An 18,739-nucleotide genomic window follows, 5' to 3' on the forward strand; every position below is an offset into this window, starting at 1 on the left:
AGGGGACAAATACCGGCAACACAGAAGGGAACACAATCAATGCAATGCACAATATGATGCATGATCATGACATGGCAAAATGAATGTGTTTTGGGCTAATGCATCTAGCAACAAGTTAAATGGGGTTGGTTTGAATACAAGATTCAAATTCAAACTCCATATGTGATTATTCAGATGCCATTTATATGATTTGTGCTAAACAGCACCTATAAGTTGTTCTAACATGCATGAAAATAGTACAGATGGATAGATTGGATTTTTCTGATCATTTTTCATATATAATTTATCTCATTTGGAGGTACGGTTGAATTTCTATGATTTTTAGAAGTTTTTACAATTTTCTGGAATTTCCTGAATAATATAAATCCAGAAATGAATTATGGCGTCAGCACCACGTCACTGTGACGTCAGCAGAGTCAACGGGGCTGGCTCGGGTCAAACCTGACGTGTGGGGTCCACACGTCAGTGACACAGGTTAGTTAACTGGGTTGATTAGGGTTAAACTAATACTAACGAAAATGTCAGCAGGGCTGGGCCCACATGTCAGTGGCTTAAATAATTAACTAACTTAATTAGTGTTAACTAATCTAACACCTAAACTAATTAACAAGGGCTGGCCCCACCTATCATCGACCCAGGGGGGGTTCCGCCGTGGTCAAGTGGGTCAACCCCACCGGCGTCTCGACGCCGGCGAGGCCCGGGACGGTGGCGGCCGTCGGAAACACGCTACAGGGCACGGGCGAGGCCGTGCTTGGGCTCGTTGGAGAGCCCTTGCTCCCGCGCGTCGAACGGTGCGGTTGCTGGGTCGTGGGGAGGCCGGAGCTGACGACGGCGAGCTCCAAGGCGGCGGCCGGAGTTCGGGTGGCCACGGGTTAGCTGCTGCGGCATGCAAACGGGAGGGGGCTTGCGCTAGGAATGCTCTACGGAATGCTGCGAACGCGTTAGGCTCGCCGGGGTGACCAAATGGTCACCGGAGCTACGTCGACGACGAGCTCGGGCGGCGGCGTGCTACGGGCATCCAGGGGCGATGCCTACGGCGATCAAAAGAAGCGGGGAAGAGGGGGAAACGGTGGAGGAGCTCACGGGGGGTCGGTTGGAGCAGACGGCGAGCTCGGGGAGGCGGCGAAGACGGCGAATCGACAGACGGTGTCCGGCGGCCGTGCGTGGAGAAGACGGGTCGCTGGCGAGGCAGCAGGGCATCCGACGACGCGTATCTCAACGGAGAGGTAGCAGGGGACTAGGCGGAGCCGATGGACTCTCTAGTAGGGCGAAACGACGGCGGTGGCTGCGGTGGTAGTGGACGGCGGCGGCGGCAGCGGTCGGGCGAGAGAGGGAGAGATCCAGGGAAGGGGGTGAGAGCGCGAGAGAGTGAGGGATAGAGGCAGGGAGGTGAGTGGCGCCATCTAGACGCGTCGGGGCGCCTCGGTGGCAAGCAGGAGGTGGCCAGGGCGGCGTCGGCGCCCGCCACCGAGCTGCTTCGGTGCGAGGGGAGGAAGACGACAGGGGGGGGGTAGCGGTGGCGGGCTGGGCCGTGCTGCTGGGCCAGGTGGGCTACCAGGTGAGCGCCAGGTAAGATCTTCTGCTCTCTCTCTCTTATTTCTATTTAATTCTGTTTTCTATTTTCTGTAGTTTGTTTTGATTTGATTTAAAATATCAAATCATTTAATAAAATCCTGGCAACAATTATGGGTGCTTTCTGAATTATTTCAGTGACCCTTAACAATTTCCAACATTTATTTGAACATTTAAATTATTTATAGCATTTAAATGCCCAAGGTCAAATACAATAGGATTTAATTCAAAAATCCAGAATGGCCTAGAAATATGTGCATCATTGATGGCAGGGGTTTTCACCTTTAACAAAAATAATGAACTTTTCTAAAGGGCATTCTGGGTTTATTGAAAATATTTTTATTTTGATCCTAATTGCATTTTATTTAGTGCTAGGGTTTGTCATCCCCATTTCAAGTTTCATGAATTTTAAACATGATGCATGAATGCATTAATGCAACTAATGACAAACAAATTCTAGGGCTGTGACAACTCACCCCCACTAAATAAAAATCTCGTCCCGAGATTCAAGCGTAGGGTAAGGTGAAGGGGGAAACGCAAACTAGCACAATCTTCACGATCCAGTTGCACTTCAAATGGACGTTGATTCGTCCACCATCATTGTCTCGAAGTCTTGCTCTGAGAACTCCAGCTAACATGACAACGAGAGGAAAGGAAAAACCCTAAAAGAATCGTTCTTCTCGAAGGTCGAACAACTCAGGATTAATTCTCGGAATGAGACATAGCAACATCTCTTGAGCTGAGAGACGAAGCACACACCCATAGGAATGGAGTGAAGCAGATGACTAGGGTTCACTAGGTAGACAACAATTCCACACCTAAGAGGGTGGTGAACGGTTGTCAACGTAGCGAGGAGTTGAGTTGCCATGATACCACAACGAGACACCTTAGGGATGGTGACTCGTAGATATATCCCCTTAAGTGGCAAAAAGAATTACCTTTGATTCGGAGATCATTGAGACTCTTTAAACCGGCCTAAGGCAATTCTCGAACGATCGTTTGGAGGGGGTCGGTAGAATGGTATACTCGGACTTGGATGATGTGGATTACCTTGTTGAAGACAACGTAATGGATGAATTTGCTTATCACCGGAAATGGAAGAGACCCATGGTAGAATGGCACATTGACGGTGCAAGCTGGGAACAAAATGCAAATGCTGGGAATGATTCTGGTAACTGTGGAAGAACCCAACAATAGAGAGTGAATTCACTGTTTGAAAGGTCATAGCATTGCTGAGGAAACTGAGAGGAATCCCAGTTAGTGCCGATGATAACACGTAGCGCTTGTGCATGCTCTCAAGAACTTGAGCATTTCCACAATCATCAAGGTTTTATCAACATCCGTGTCAAGGGTGCTGACAACACAACATACTACCATGATGAATAGCGATGGACGATGCAGATGCAAAGGAGGATAACACTTTCTCAGATTTCACCTTAGCGAGGCCAAGGGAACGAAATCTGGATGATCGACCGAGAGACATTTAGCACTCCGCTTCTAATGTTCTCCTTGATGTGCTAGCGTAATCCACCCATAGATATGGTTTGATATCTAGAACATCAAGTAAAAAGGTCGGACTTCGGGAGCACAAAAATCTATAAGGAACAACTACTAGAATAAGTCCTACGAGATCCTTATGGGGAGGTGGCCAACTTCCTCAATCAAGATATTATAATAACAGGTCTTCCGGCTGGGTGTGTTGGCCACGACATCCACTTTACCGGTTTCCGAGGGACCGATATTATAGTTTTTGGGAAAAGTTCCAAACCATCATATCTGCCTGAGATTCAGATCTGGTTGGTGTCAGGATATTCCAGACTCATCGAGTCTAGGAAGAAAAACGAAAGTTTGCAACACAAATCAACGAGATGACGTTGCGAGATTCTCGGGGAATGAACTACGATAGTAAGCTCCAAAACATGAGCTGGTTCTGCTACAAACATGTGAACACGATGTCCTAGACAAGCATGACCACGTGGTAGTCTTACAATAAAACACTACCGAGTTCTGGTTGGGAACCATCACCGTGGATAACGAAGTCCTTGCATAAGTCATATGGTTAGCTCTTATGAAGGAACTTCTTCTCCTTGAACAAATCAATCAGTGGCTTGGTGTGCTCGGGACACATATGGAATGAAGGTTGCAAGTCTCCAGACCACAGAATACTTCGCACGTGTGCATGACTGATTTGGGATGATTCCAAGGAAACAAAACAATCTTCCTTGAATTCATGGCGGCAACTTGCATCAGATGCACATGAATTAGGGGAAGTCACTACTTTCATCCAAACATATGCTTCATGAACGAAACACGAAGAAATGCTTACACAAGTTTTCAACACTAGGTTGATGTTCAACATGATTCATGGGGGGAGACAAAATGCTACTGATGGGCTCAACAGCAACTCATCGGAATTTCCATATCACTGGACTTCCACCATCATGTGAACACGGTGATAGCATTGGTCAGACCAAAGATGTAATGGTGTATGCTCGAGGGATCAACCACGAGTAAGACAACATTATGAGTATCGTTGGTACTGATTTGATTTGACGATAGCCCACACTCAAATCAAGGGATTGATAAGACAATAGGTCCAGCAACTGATCACAGGGACCAATCGATGAAGATATCATCTTTCTTCAACACACACTACACAAGAATATCCCTTTGGAACGAGCTAAGTCAGGCAAGCTTTTATCTTCCAACTCTCCAAGTTGTCGTTTAGCTTAACCAACTAGCTCAGGGGTATCCAACACGGATTCTTGGAGAAAGGGTTGTTTACAATAGACCATCTTGATCACGAAATCAACATAGCGGCTAGGTGACAACCTGGTAATACTTCCGAGAAGATATTCGAAAAATCACAAACCACCGATATGTTACTAAGCTCGAGAACAATCTTGCTTTTCAGGGCAAGACAATATGATCAAATGAGTGAGGACTTGACAAGATCCTAACTCATCAATCGAAGGGTGCACCGAAATAAGGACTAGGTAGCACGATCAGTCTTAGAAGGATGATTCAAAAACCAACATGCTAAGAATGAAGTTATTATCCTTTAACTACCAAGCAACAGAGTTGCTAGCAGTATTGATTTCACACACCATGATTCATTTGTCGGCATTCCGGTTACAATAACACAGGAACCGAGGAATGAACAATGATGGTAAGAAGTATCACTGTACCAAGAGTTCATAGGATGGTGTTCAATTCCTATAACAATCCCGATATAAAGATGGTAATACTCCAAGGTAGAACAGAGCAAAAGCCGGATTAGCAATTTGTTCTGTGGAGCACAACTTCTTTGACCCAATCCTGGATATGGAAGAGGTACTGGAGTTTGTTTCTCCTAGTCATTCCGCGATAGAATGGCTTGACAGACCACAAGAGTAATAGGCATCGATAAACGAATGCATGCATACTCTTGACTATCAATTGATAGACGAAGGTCAGTAGACAACTAAAGAGGGACAACTCAAAGGAACATATAACTTTTTGAGTTGTGGATGCATAGATTAGTATGTCGAACCAGGTTCAACAGGTTTCTTCCGGATAACCCATGCAGAAAGGTTGAGCTGGCAGAGTCACCATATAGCATGGAGAACTCATCGAGAGCACTCTTGTTGTCATCTTTTGGTTCAGAAGAACTTCTGCCAAGAATGGTTCATGGTAATTGGAAAAAGGATGTATCATGAACCTCGAGGATTATCGCAAGGTTACTAATATCCTAAAGGAACTAGCAACACTATCAACATGATGTAGGTAGGGTGAATCTCGGGTTCAAAACCCAGGAGTAGAATACCTACTACTAAGTAGCATCACGGAATGCTTTCGAGAATAAAGGCCAGAATCATCACACTAGGACACAAATCATGGCTAGACCACTAGATGATCCCCTAAGGCACCTAGGGTCATAATAATAATTCCAACATAAATGTCAAGGCAATAGAATACCTCAACTCAACAATTTGTGTGATTAACCTGGCCTAAAAGACATTGAAACCAGAGGAAAAGGATTTTGCAAATGCATCAGACTCTTTGGAAACTTGGGATGACTCGGACAGCATAACGGCTGTAAATGCTCAGAAAAGATTTGAGACATCCACAAAAATGGTGGCATAACCACTCAGAAGCACAATATCAAGGTCTCAAGATCAATAATTAACATACAGAGGTGGAAACTGAACTGAGGCTTAATCCAACAATCTTATAAGTCTACGGATTAGTAACACGTCATCCTGATAGATAGATGAGAAGACCTAGTTCCTTAACCCCGTAGGAAAGATAAGATGACTCAGATCAGAAGGGCATAAGGTATAAGGAGTAAAAAGAGCCTTACGTTCCATCCACAATCAATTCCCTTATATAACTAAAGAATTTCTAGACTCAACTTCGACCAGTTTGGCTTGGTAATCCTACAGGCAGTCAAGCTCTGATACCAACGCTGTCAGGACCCCGACTCAATGCCACATTGATCTAGCATGTAACACCTCATATCACTTTGCGGCCTCACGCACGGTATTCCCACGGGTGTCGCCTTACCTTTGCCCGGGACCGTTTGCGCCTTTTGGCACACGTATATGATAGTGTCGCTAGCATCCATATGATAAGGAGCCCGGGCTGACATGGCTAGTCGTAAACCCAAAGTGGCACAGACTTACAGGGACATGCATCCATGACCCAACATCGAACGTGTCGGTCATCAGCGAGTGAATCCAGGCTGTAGCACTGGGCTAGCAGGACTCCGGTGAACCGGGCTGTAGCGGGCTAACAGGACTCCGGTATTCATCGCGTGACATTTCCCTGAAGGGACAGACACAGGAACGAAGAAGGACACATGCCGGCCAGCCTAAGTGTTTCCGGAGCAGTAGCAAGCTACCATGGCTCGGTGGAAACACTAGGAGACATTTCCCGGTAAGAGAGGCTACTAAAGGTAACAACTAGATAGTCAGATCCCACACATACCAAGCATTTCAATAACATACGCACAATATGCTCGATATGTGCAAATACAACATGGCATCACAACATGACTCTACAACTCAAGTATTTATTCATTAGGCTCCAAGGAGCGAGATATTACAAACAGGGGTCTCACGACCCAACATTCAGAGCATACAAGTCAAAGCACAAGCGGAAGCTATCATGTCTGAGTACATACATCTATAAATGAAAAAGGCTGAGAAGCCTGACTATCTACCAGATCCTGCCGAGGGCACAAGATCGTAGCTGAGGTAACAAGCTAAACGTCGAAGTCCACGTGGAACTACTAGTGAGACTGAAGTCTCTCTGCAAAAACATAAAATAGGCAAACGTGAGTACAAATGTACCCAGCAAGACTTACATCAGAACTATCTACATATGCATCATTTTCAACAAGGGGATGGTGGGGTTTAACTGCAGCAAGCTAGCTTTGACTCGGTGGCTATCCTGAACTACGACTGCAAGCAACTCTTTTGAGGTGACGCACACGAGTCCACATATTCACCATATCAATACACCACTATGGATCCGCTCCCGTCTCCCTACGAGAACGCCATCCATAGCACTCACGCTTATCTTGCGTATTTTAGAGTATCCACTTTCACTTGTCTATGAACTGATATAAGCAACCCAGAAGTCCTTTTCCGCGGACACGGCTATTCGAATAGATGATGTTAACCCTGCAGGGGTGTACTTCTTTACACACGCTCTCACCACTTACCGCCGTTTACACGACATGTACTCGACAACCTTCAAGCGGAAGCCCAACGTGGGTGTCGGCCACGGCCTACCTAAACACTCGAGTCTCTAGTCCAGGTTTATCGCCTATTCGGGTTCCATCCATGAGGAGATCCGGCCGGAGTTTCGCTCACAGCCCCAAACGATGTGAACAGGGTTCCGTGACACCAAACGGGCGCCCGGTATACCCGGCCACGTGCCTACCGCATCACAGCCCACCCCTCCGGTCAGCGCTGCCCACGGCCTCCAGCATACTACAAACACCAGAAACTACTTGCAACTCCTGGACAGAGGACAAGGGTGATCAAGAAGCCGAGAGGGTCCATTGGTTTCGGGCCCAATGCGTGGTAGTAGCTGAATCATGGATCACAAACACAGAACTCAGTTCCCGAGGACGGCTGCAATGAGACAACCCACCATGTACTCCTACATGGCCTCTCACCGCTACCTTTACCAAATCGTGTTCACATGCTTAGCTCACACACCGTAGGACATGTTCACACCCCTCTGATTCATCCCGGATGAATCAGACCTGACTCGACTCTAAGCAGTAGCAGGCATGACAAACAAGCATGAATGAGTAGGCACATCAGGGCTCAAACAACTCCTACTCATGCTAGTGGGTTTCATCTAATTACTGTGGAATGACAGGTCATGCAGAGGATAAAGGGGTTCAGCTACCGCAGCAAGTAACAGATGAATCGATGTTGTCCTAATGCAGTAAAAGAGAGCAGGAGCGAGAGAGTGGGATTTTATCAGAATGAACAAGGGGTGGGGGTTTGCTTGCCTGGCACTTCTGAAGATAACATTGAGTCTTCATCAGTGTCAACGATCACATCATCGGTATCACGTCTATCGAGAGGGGACAAATACCGGCAACACAGAAGGGAACACAATCAATGCAATGCACAATATGATGCATGATCATGACATGGCAAAATGAATGTGTTTTGGGCTAATGCATCTAGCAACAAGTTAAATGGGGTTGGTTTGAATACAAGATTCAAATTCAAACTCCATATGTGATTATTCAGATGCCATTTATATGATTTGTGCTAAACAGCACCTATAAGTTGTTCTAACATGCATGAAAATAGTACAGATGGATAGATTGGATTTTTCTGATCATTTTTCATATATAATTTATCTCATTTGGAGGTACGGTTGAATTTCTATGATTTTTAGAAGTTTTTACAATTTTCTGGAATTTCCTGAATAATATAAATCCAGAAATGAATTATGGCGTCAGCACCACGTCACTGTGACGTCAGCAGAGTCAACGGGGCTGGCTCGGGTCATACCTGACGTGTGGGGTCCACACGTCAGTGACACAGGTTAGTTAACTGGGTTGATTAGGGTTAAACTAATACTAACGAAAATGTCAGCAGGGCTGGGCCCACATGTCAGTGGCTTAAATAATTAACTAACTTAATTAGTGTTAACTAATCTAACACCTAAACTAATTAACAGGGGCTGGCCCCACCTGTCATCGACCCAGGGGGGGTTCCGCCGTGGTCAAGTGGGTCAACCCCACCGGCGTCTCGACGCCGGCGAGGCCCGGGACGGTGGCGGCCGTCGGAAACACGCTACAGGGCACGGGCGAGGCCGTGCTTGGGCTCGTTGGAGAGCCCTTGCTCCCGCGCGTCGAACGGTGCGGTTGCTGGGTCGTGAGGAGGCCGGAGCTGACGACGGCGAGCTCCAAGGCGGCGGCCGGAGTTCGGGTGGCCACGGGTTAGCTGCTGCGGCATGCAAATGGGAGGGGGCTTGTGCTAGGAATGCTCTACGGAACGCTGCGAACGCATTAGGCTCGCCGGGGTGACCAAATGGTCATCGGAGCTACGTCGACGACGAGCTCGGGCGGCGGCGTGCTACGGGCATCCAGGGGCGATGCCTACGGCGATCAAAAGAAGCGGGGAAGAGGGGGAAACGGTGGAGGAGCTCACGGGGGGTCGGTTGGAGCAGACGGCGAGCTCGGGGAGGCGGCGAAGACGGCGAATCGACAGACGGTGTCCGGCGGCCGTGCGTGGAGAAGACGGGTCGCTGGCGAGGCAGCAGGGCATCCGACGATGCTGTCTCAACGGAGAGGTAGCAGGGGACTAGGCAGAGCCGATGGACTCTCTAGTAGGGCGAAACGACGGCGGTGGCTGCGGTGGTAGTGGACGGTGGCGGCGGCAGCGGTCGGGTGAGAGAGGGAGAGATCCAGGGAAGGGGGTGAGAGCGCGGGAGAGTGAGGGAGAGAGGCAGGGAGGTGAGTGGCGCCATCTAGACGCGTCGGGGCGCCTCGGTGGCAAGCAGGAGGTGGCCAGGGCGGCGTCGGCGCCCGCCACCGAGCTGCTTCGGTGCGAGGGGAGGAAGACGACAGGGGGGGTAGCGGTGGCGGGCTGGGCCGTGCTGCTGGGCCAGGTGGGCTACCAGGTGAGCGCCAGGTAAGATCTTCTGCTCTCTCTCTCTCTTATTTCTATTTAATTCTGTTTTCTATTTTCTGTAGTTTGTTTTGATTTGATTTAAAATATCAAATCATTTAATAAAATCCTGGCAACAATTATGGGTGCTTTCTGAATTATTTCAGTGACCCTTAACAATTTCCAACATTTAAATTATTTATAGCATTTAAATGCCCAAGGTCAAATACAATAGGATTTAATTCAAAAATCCAGAATGGCCTAGAAATATGTGCATCATTGATGGCAGGGGTTTTCACCTTTAACAAAATAATGAACTTTTCTAAAGGGCATTCTGGGTTTATTGAAAATATTTTTATTTTGATCCTAATTGCATTTTATTTAGTGCTAGGGTTTGTCATCCCCATTTCAAGTTTCATGAATTTTAAACATGATGCATGAATGCCTTAATGCAACTAATGACAAACAAATTCTAGGGCTGTGACATATTAATCAGATCCTAACCATGCAATTGTTTGAGGATTGATCTAATACAATAAAACTGGGTAGTAAAGAGGTATGATCAAAGTGTTACTTGCCTTGCTGATGGTCTGTGAAACCTAGAGACTCGTAGTAGCTCGCTTCGCACTCCGGGTACTCTATCGCAAACAAACAATCATACAACAAGCACTCAACTAGAAACATGGGTAAAACACAAATAAGAGATCTAACCAGAAAGTTCAACTTAAGAGTTCCGGTTTGAAAAAAGAATCAAAACAAACGAAGCAACGAAACTCAAACTGCGAAAGAAACAAGATCCGTTTACTAATCTGGACTTAAGTCAAATTGTACAGTACCAAAATCTTGTTCAAGTTGATTAAACAGAAAGAGGGCTTCGAGACGAAGATCTAGGCGCTTGAATCGCCTGATTCCGATAAACAAGCGAAAAGATAAACTAAAACGAAAATCAGGGCAGATATCGCGATCGAAAATAATCGCGGAAAATCCCTGGAAAAAGAAAACTGACGAACAGACTAACGAACGAACGTTTGCTGTCTGCGGCTAACGGGTGAAAACTTTCGTTAAAACGAACGTATGAACTGGCGTTCGCTAAATAACTAAACCGTGGAAAAAAAACCGATCTTAAAAAAAATAACCGAGGGTTTCTAAAAAACCGGGCGGTTTTCCGGTGAAAACCGGCGTCGGTGGGTGGGCTGGTGGGCTGTGGTGTCAGGGGAGCGGGTTATAAAGGCCGGCTGGTTGAGTCCTAGTCTGGCCCGGCCCGGCTAGATCGGTTGACTTGTTTTAAAGTAATTCCGCACAGGAAAACAAAGAAAAGAAATACTAAACGGACTTCGAAAATCCTGATATAAATTTTCCCCGTCCTCTAAAAATATTGCGGACAAGGTGAACATTTATTTGGGCCTCTAATGCAATTTTGAAAAACTCATTTTTTCCTAATTCAATTAAAATAGCAATAAAACTCCGAATAAAATTCTTATTTGATTTTAGTATTTAACATCTAGTATTTCTTTATTTTGGAGAATTCATTTTATCCCCTCTCTTTTATTCTCATATATGAAATATTGGAGAGAAAATAATTAAAATCAAACGATCCTCTTTTTAAAATTTGAGAAAACTCAAATGTGAAATAACGAAATCCCCAACTCTCTCCGTGGGTCCTTGAGTTGCGTAGAATTTCTAGGATCAAGCCAAAATGCAATAAAATTTGATATGCAATGATGATCTAATGTATTCCAAATTGAAAATTTGGGATGTTACACAAATACTATGTCAACTACATGATCATGCAAAGCAATATGACAATGATGAAGCGTGTCATAATAAAAGGAACGGTGGAAAGTTGCATGGCAATATATCTCGGAATGGCTATGGAAATGCCATAATAGGTAGGTATGGTGGCTGTTTTGAGGAAGGTATATGGTGGGTGTATGGCACCGGCGAAAGTTGCGCGGTACTAGAGAGGCTAGCAATGGTGGAAGGGTGAGAGTGCGTATAATCCATGGACTCAACATTAGTCATAATGAACTCACATACTTATTGCAAAAATCTATTAGTCATCGAAACAACGCGGATGCTCCTAGGGGAAGGGTTGGTAGGAGTTAACCATCACGCGATCCCGACCTCCACACAAAGGATGACAATCAATAAATAAATCATGCTCCGACTTCGTTACATAATGGTTCACCATACGTGCATGCTAAGGGAATCACAAACTTTAACACAAGTATTCTTACCAATCCACAATTACTCACTAGCATGATTCTAATATCACCTTCCTCATATCTCAAAACAATCATAAGGAATCAAACTTCTCATAGTATTCAATGCACTTTATATGAAAGTTTTTATTATATCCCTCTTGTATGCTTATCATGTTAGGACTAAATTCATAAACTAAGCAAATTACCATACTATTTAGAGAGACTCACAAAATAGTATAAGTGAAGCATGAGAGTTTAACAATTTCTATAAAATAAAGCCACCGCCGTGCTCTAAAAAGATATAAGTGAAGCACTAGAGCAAAATTGCCTAGCTCAAAAGATATAAGTGAAGCACATAGAGTATTCTAATAAATCATGAGTCATGCGTGTCCCTATAGAAATGTGTTTACAACAAGGATGATTTTATCAAACTAAAAAGCAAAGACTCGTATCATACAAGACACTCAAGCAAAACACATATCATGTGGTGAATAAAAATATAGCCTCAAGTAAAGTTACCGATAGACGAAGACGAAAGAGGGGATGCCTTCCGGGGCTTCCCCAAGCTTAGGCTCTTGGTTGTCCTTGAATATTACCTTGGGGTGCCTTGGGCATCCCCAAGCTTAGGCTCTTGCCACTCCTTATTCAATAGTCCATCAAATCTTCACCCAAAACTTGAAAACTTCACAACACAAAACTCAACAGAAAATCTTATGAGATCTGTTAGTATAAGAAAGCAAATCACCACTTTATGGTACTGTTGTGAAATCATTCTTTATTTATATTGGTGTAATATCTACTGTATTCCAATTTCTCCATGGTTCATACCCACCGATACTACCCATAGATTCATCAAAATAAGCAAACAACACATAGAAAATAGAATCTGTCAAAAATAGAACAGTCTGTAGTAATCAGAGAACTTCGAATACTTCTGTAACTCCAAAAATTCTGAAAAATTAGGACAACCTGGGAAATTTGTATATTAATCTTGTAAAAATTTCAGATCCAAATCACGCTTCTGTTTTTCAGCAAGATCAAATCAACTATCACCGTAAGCCATCCCAAAGGTCTTACTTGGCGCAAACACTAATTAAAACACAAAAACACGTCTAACCAGAGGCTAGATGAATTATTTATTGAGAAACAGAACAAAAAAAACAAGAACAAAAATAAAATTGGGTTGCCTCCCAACAAGCGCTATTGTTTAACGCCCTTAGCTAGGCATAAAACATAGATCTAGGTATTGTTATCTTTGTTATGCAATCCATAAGTAGCTCTCATAATAGAATCATATGGAAACTTAATTTTCTTTCTAGGTGCTGCAACGATCACACTTGTTGTTTCATTGTTGCTTCACTGACCAGACATGCTGCTTTTTCTCACTAGTTCAGGTGCTGCAATGATCACACATGTTGTTTCAGTGTTGCTTCACTGTTTAGACATGCTGCCTTTTCACTAATTATAAAGGAGTATTATCCTAATTATTTGTCTCATGTTTATTAATCAAATGCATTCGACAGGACAATATAAATTCAAACAAATGCAAAAAAAACATTGGCAAACTATCTATGTTTGTGTAGGAGATAATGTGTGCAAAATTTGAGGTGATTTAGAGGTCAAAGAAATTTGAATTTGAGAAATGTGCTCCAAATGAGCTCCCAGGCTAGGGTAAACAACCCCATTTGTTCAAGTTTTTTTGGACCTACTCTAAATGAGCCAAATGTTTTTTATTAACACCTATTCAATCTATATAGTGTAGATTCGAAGTCTTACTATTTTTTGAATTAATCTTCATATTTTTACATTTTCTTTTGAAAAAATATGCTTTAATATAAAAACTATTAAAAACACATTTAAAATATGAAAATGGAAAACTAAGTTCAGATCCTTCTTATTCACTTTGAAATAAAGCTTTGGTGATTTTTTTTATTTTTTCAAAAACAGAAGGTAACCCTACCTCCTCTCCTTGAACTCTATGAAATGTTGTATGTGATAGGTCATATGTGTGAAGATTTTTTCATGAAAATGACCATATACCAAGTTTATGATTTCTGGTTGGTAACATGTCACATAAGACAACATTGTGCGCATGTTTTATATTTTTTTTGATTTTTTTAAATTAATGGTGCTCATTTGACCTTGATCGTGCCACCTAGGGTTTTTTCATGAAAATGACCATAGACCAAGTTTAGTATTTTTCATTGTTAGCGTGTCTTATAAAAGTCGAACATTGAAGGTTTCATATCTTTTTGATTTTTTTAAATTAGTTATGCTCAGTCAAAGCCTTTGAAACCCCATTGACCAGCTCAAAACCCCTCTAAACCCTGTGGGGTTTCGCCTAACCCTAGCTTCGAATGTCATCCGTCCGATCATACCCTAGTGCCAAGTGACAACCCTCAGATGTGGTCATCTAGAAGGAATTCGTTGGGCAGGCTGCATGCAGGCTCCGCGCCGTTGGATCACATGGACGACCCTCATTGGATCGTGGGGCGATCCGTGAGAGGTAATCCTGTTGGTTGTGCTCGGCTGGTCGCCCACCATTGACTCTGCGATTTTTTTATTGGGCCCAAAAGGAAACAAAGCTCTGGTTGGGTCGTCGAATTGCGTCATTTTTTGCATCGTTTGCTCTGTTGTTTGTAACATGTTGGCTCTGATTTTTTGCATCGTTTCAAATTACACAACAATTGACATGTTGGCTCTGTTTTGAATGTGTTGGCTCTGTTTTTTTTTGCATTCCACTGAATACAAATGCAAAATGACCAAATTTATAAGGGCCAAATTTATTTTTATCATGCAAAATGGCCACAAACTATTCAAAAATTGTCTCTTTTTGTTCATATAATATATAGGGACCCTAATATATATGACCACAAAGATTTCCACACATGCAATTAGCTCCATTTCCTTTTTCTTTTCAAACCATGGTTTCCCACGCGTGTACACTCCCGATGCCGTGGTGGGTGTGAAAACAGGCTACTTGACATCCGACCCCGTTATTGCCAATCGAAATAACATGTAGCACTATGGCTATTTAAGCCACCCTCTGCCTCTGCCATCCCTCATCCATCTCCCATCCTCTCTGCCATCTGCCCTTCTTGCTCTTCGACCCCTTCTCCTTCTTCTGCATGTCCCCCAGCCATGCAGTACACCGAACCAACCTACCGCTTCCCACCCACCGCGCCGGAGAGGCTCTACCCTCCTGGCATGTACGTTGAGCACACACTACGTGTGTGGGCGATATCAAGGTGGAGGACCGCAAGGAACTTCACCGAGTTCTTCCTCGCGTCCGGCTACCACCACCTCCCTCGAGGATCTCCAAGGATGTTCCGTGTGGAGGAGGTAATCCAAAACGGGGTGGTGGTTGCTCTGCTTGCCACTTCACCAACACATTCGACGCCTTCTACCTCCTCGGCCAGGTGTTTTGGTGTGGCTGCGAGTTCATCGCTTTCACCACCTACAACATGTTCATGGAGTACAACAACATCTTCCCCAATGAGTCACACATGCACACTCTTCCGTACCCCATAGAGAACGCCCTGGAGGAGCAGTGAAGGGCGCCCGGAGGAGGAGCGAGGTGGAGAAGGCGGCAGCTAGGGTTCTAAACCCTCTATCTTTTTTTGAGTCTATGTTATGTTAAGTTGTAGGGACTGAACTATGTTGGAGATACTATGGGCTTATTGGCCCTTTTATTAAGTTCTATTATTAAGTTTTCTCTCTATTATATTATTACCCCTAAGTTCTTCCTAGTTTGAACTATGTGATCGTGCTATGTGCTTGCTGGCCCTATCTACATATTATGACTACATATTTGTTGATCGTTTTCTTAGGGAGCTCACTTTGTTAGTAACCACCTAGTGCATGCAGCCACAGTGAACCCTTCTCTTTTTTTACACAAGCAACAAATATGTAGCCACCTAGCTAGAAGAGAGGAACCAGCGGCAGCGACCGCCGCAACATCCGTGGCGGCTGGCGTGCAAGAAAGCTGCCCGGTCAGTGCATCGTGGCGGCATGCATTGGCGCATGCAGGCTCGATGGGCGCAAGCAGGCTCGGTCGGTGCATCGTGGCGGCGCGCATCAACGCTTGCAGGCAGGCTTTGCTGGGTGCATGCATGGCAGGCTTCTGTCGTGGCGGCGCGCGCAAGCGTTTAATGCAAGGGGCGGCCCAATGAAACCATGACCCAACGGTCCAACAGTGACACCGCCCAACAGGGCACCACTTGTCAGGTCCAACTAACGACTCAGTCCAGCACGGCCCCACTCGTCAGAGTTAACAGTCAAGCCATTGACCCGTCGATAACGTCCGTTGTGACCAGTTCTGAGGGTTTCGGGCAAGGGAGTGGGGAAAACTGAGCAAAAGTTAAGAGTGCGGGGATGAATGAATAGAGCTAAGGAACCAGGGGCACAGATGTAAAAAACCCAATAATCAAACACTTGCACCCGACGCAATAAAGGGGTTGTCAATCCCTTCACGATCACTTGCAAAAGTGAGATCTGATAGAGATAGATAAATAGAACTAAACAAAAGATAAAATATTTTTGGATTTTTTGGTTTATAGATCTAAAAATAAAAGATTGCAGAATAGTAGATCAACAACTAATATGATGGAAAATAGATCCGAGGGCCATAGGTTTCACTAGAGGCTTCTCTCATGAAGGCAAATAATACGATGGGCGGACAAATTATTGTCGAGAAATTGATAGAAAAGCACAAAGTTATGACAATATCCAAGGCAATGATTATGCAATATAGGCATCACGTCCGTGTCAACTAGACCGAAACGATTCTGCATCTACTACTATTACTCCACACATCGATCGACTCCTGCCTGCATCTTGAGTATTAAGTTCATAAGAACAGAGTAACGCATTAAGTAAGATGACATGATGTAGAGGAATTAACTCAAGCAATATGATGAAAACCCCATCTTTTTAGCCTCGATGGCAACAATGCAATACGTGTCTCACTACCCCTACTTTGTCATTGGGTGAAATCACGCAAGATTGAACCCAAAGCTAAGCACCTCTCCCATTGCAAGAAATACCAATCTAGTTGGCCAAATCAAACCGATAATTCGAAGAGAAATACAAAGATACCAAATCATGCATATAAGAATTTAGAGGAGATTCAAATAATATTCATAGATAAGCTGATCATAAATCCATAATTCATCGGATCTCGACAAACACACCGCAAAAGAGTATTACATCTGATAGATCTCCAAGAACATCGAGGAGAACATGGTATTGAGACTCAAAGCGAGAGAGGAAGCCATCTAGCTACTAGCTATGGACCCGCAGGTCTGAAGTGAACTACTCATGCTTCATCAGAAGGGCAATAGAGTTGATGTAGATGCCCTCGATGACCGAATCCCCCTCCGACAGGATGCCAGAAAAGTCCCCAAGATGGGATCTCATGGAAACAGAAGGTTACAGTAGTGGAAAAGTGTTTTCATGGATGCTCCTGAGGGTTTGGGAATATATGTCTAGTCAGTGAAAAGTGTGTCGGTTGCCGCCCGTTCTTATCAGATGAACCGAGGTTGGTCTTGACATTGGCTTCATCCTGGTTGGACTCTAGAATGGAATGCTGCTCCTCCATGTCCGCTGCATGGGCGACCGTGAACTCTTCCATGGCGTCCTCCATGTTGAAGCCCGCAGCCGGCGCCCGTGTTAGAGCTAAATCGGGCAGATCTCGGGTAGGGGGGTCCCAAGCTGGTGATCTTGGCTTGATGGTAACAAGAGGTAGAGAGACACAATATCTACCCAGGTTTGAGCCCTCTCAAAGAGGTAAAACCCTACGTCCTGCTTGTATTGTATTGATTGTGAACGGGGTACAAAGTACATGATGATCTACTTGGAGATTGTATGAATGAATCTAACCTTGCCCCTATAGACTAAAACCCCCAGCTTAAATAGGGACCGAGGGGTACCTAGGGTTACACATGGCCGGTTGCATCTAGAGATAAACATGCCAAATATTTGAATATGCCTTGAAGTATATGCCTAGTCTTCGGAGGATTCCATCTTGAGTATGGCAATAGCCATAGCTTACATGGCCCATTCTTCGGTTGTCGGTGGTCCTCGGCCCGACCCATGAGTGGCAGGCTGATGTGGTGAGCATCCCCTAATCCAGGACACCTTTAGTAGCCCCTAAACTAGTCTTCAAGCCAAGGACCATGAATGAATCCTCGGGACAACTTCTTCTTCGGGTCTTCAGTTTCTTAGGCAAGTTCGATCTTCCAAATAGACTCCATATTCAAGGAATCCTCGGGATTCGAAACCCTCTATATCCTTTCATGTTTAGCTTCCTCTTTTACTGCATCCACGGGTAAACCCGAGCAATGATATACTCTAGGTAATCGGGGTGTCTTTTAACAAGGCCCTTTATGACAATAGTGTATTTCTTTACTGGTTCCGAAGACCCCTTTAGCTTAATGGCAAATGATTGTCATGTGAGAGTAGTGGGCTGATTGGTTTATACCTTAACAAATTTTGCCGAAATCTGAACCACCACCTCTTACTGTGGAACCAAGAGGTCCCATCAGTAGTCATGAAGCCGAATTTACCGTGGCTCGAGGCCATTTCCATTCACATCCCATCGATAAAGGGATCATGCTCCAGATTTTTGGCAACATCATAAACAAGATCCCTTGAACCACGAGCGCATATACTGCATGTTGTATGAGGAACTGGCGGATTAACTATGCGGTGTGATGCCCCTCACTACTAGGAAAATGGCTTACAGGTGAATCCAATACAGTGGCAGGCGGGACCAGGCACCCGCAACAGGTAGTTAGGAGAAGCAGCAGTGGCGGGTCGCAAAACACGACCACCAGA

The sequence above is a fragment of the Triticum dicoccoides genome, chromosome 7B (assembly GCF_002162155.2).
Source record: "Triticum dicoccoides isolate Atlit2015 ecotype Zavitan chromosome 7B, WEW_v2.0, whole genome shotgun sequence".
Classification (NCBI taxonomy): domain Eukaryota; kingdom Viridiplantae; phylum Streptophyta; class Magnoliopsida; order Poales; family Poaceae; genus Triticum; species Triticum dicoccoides.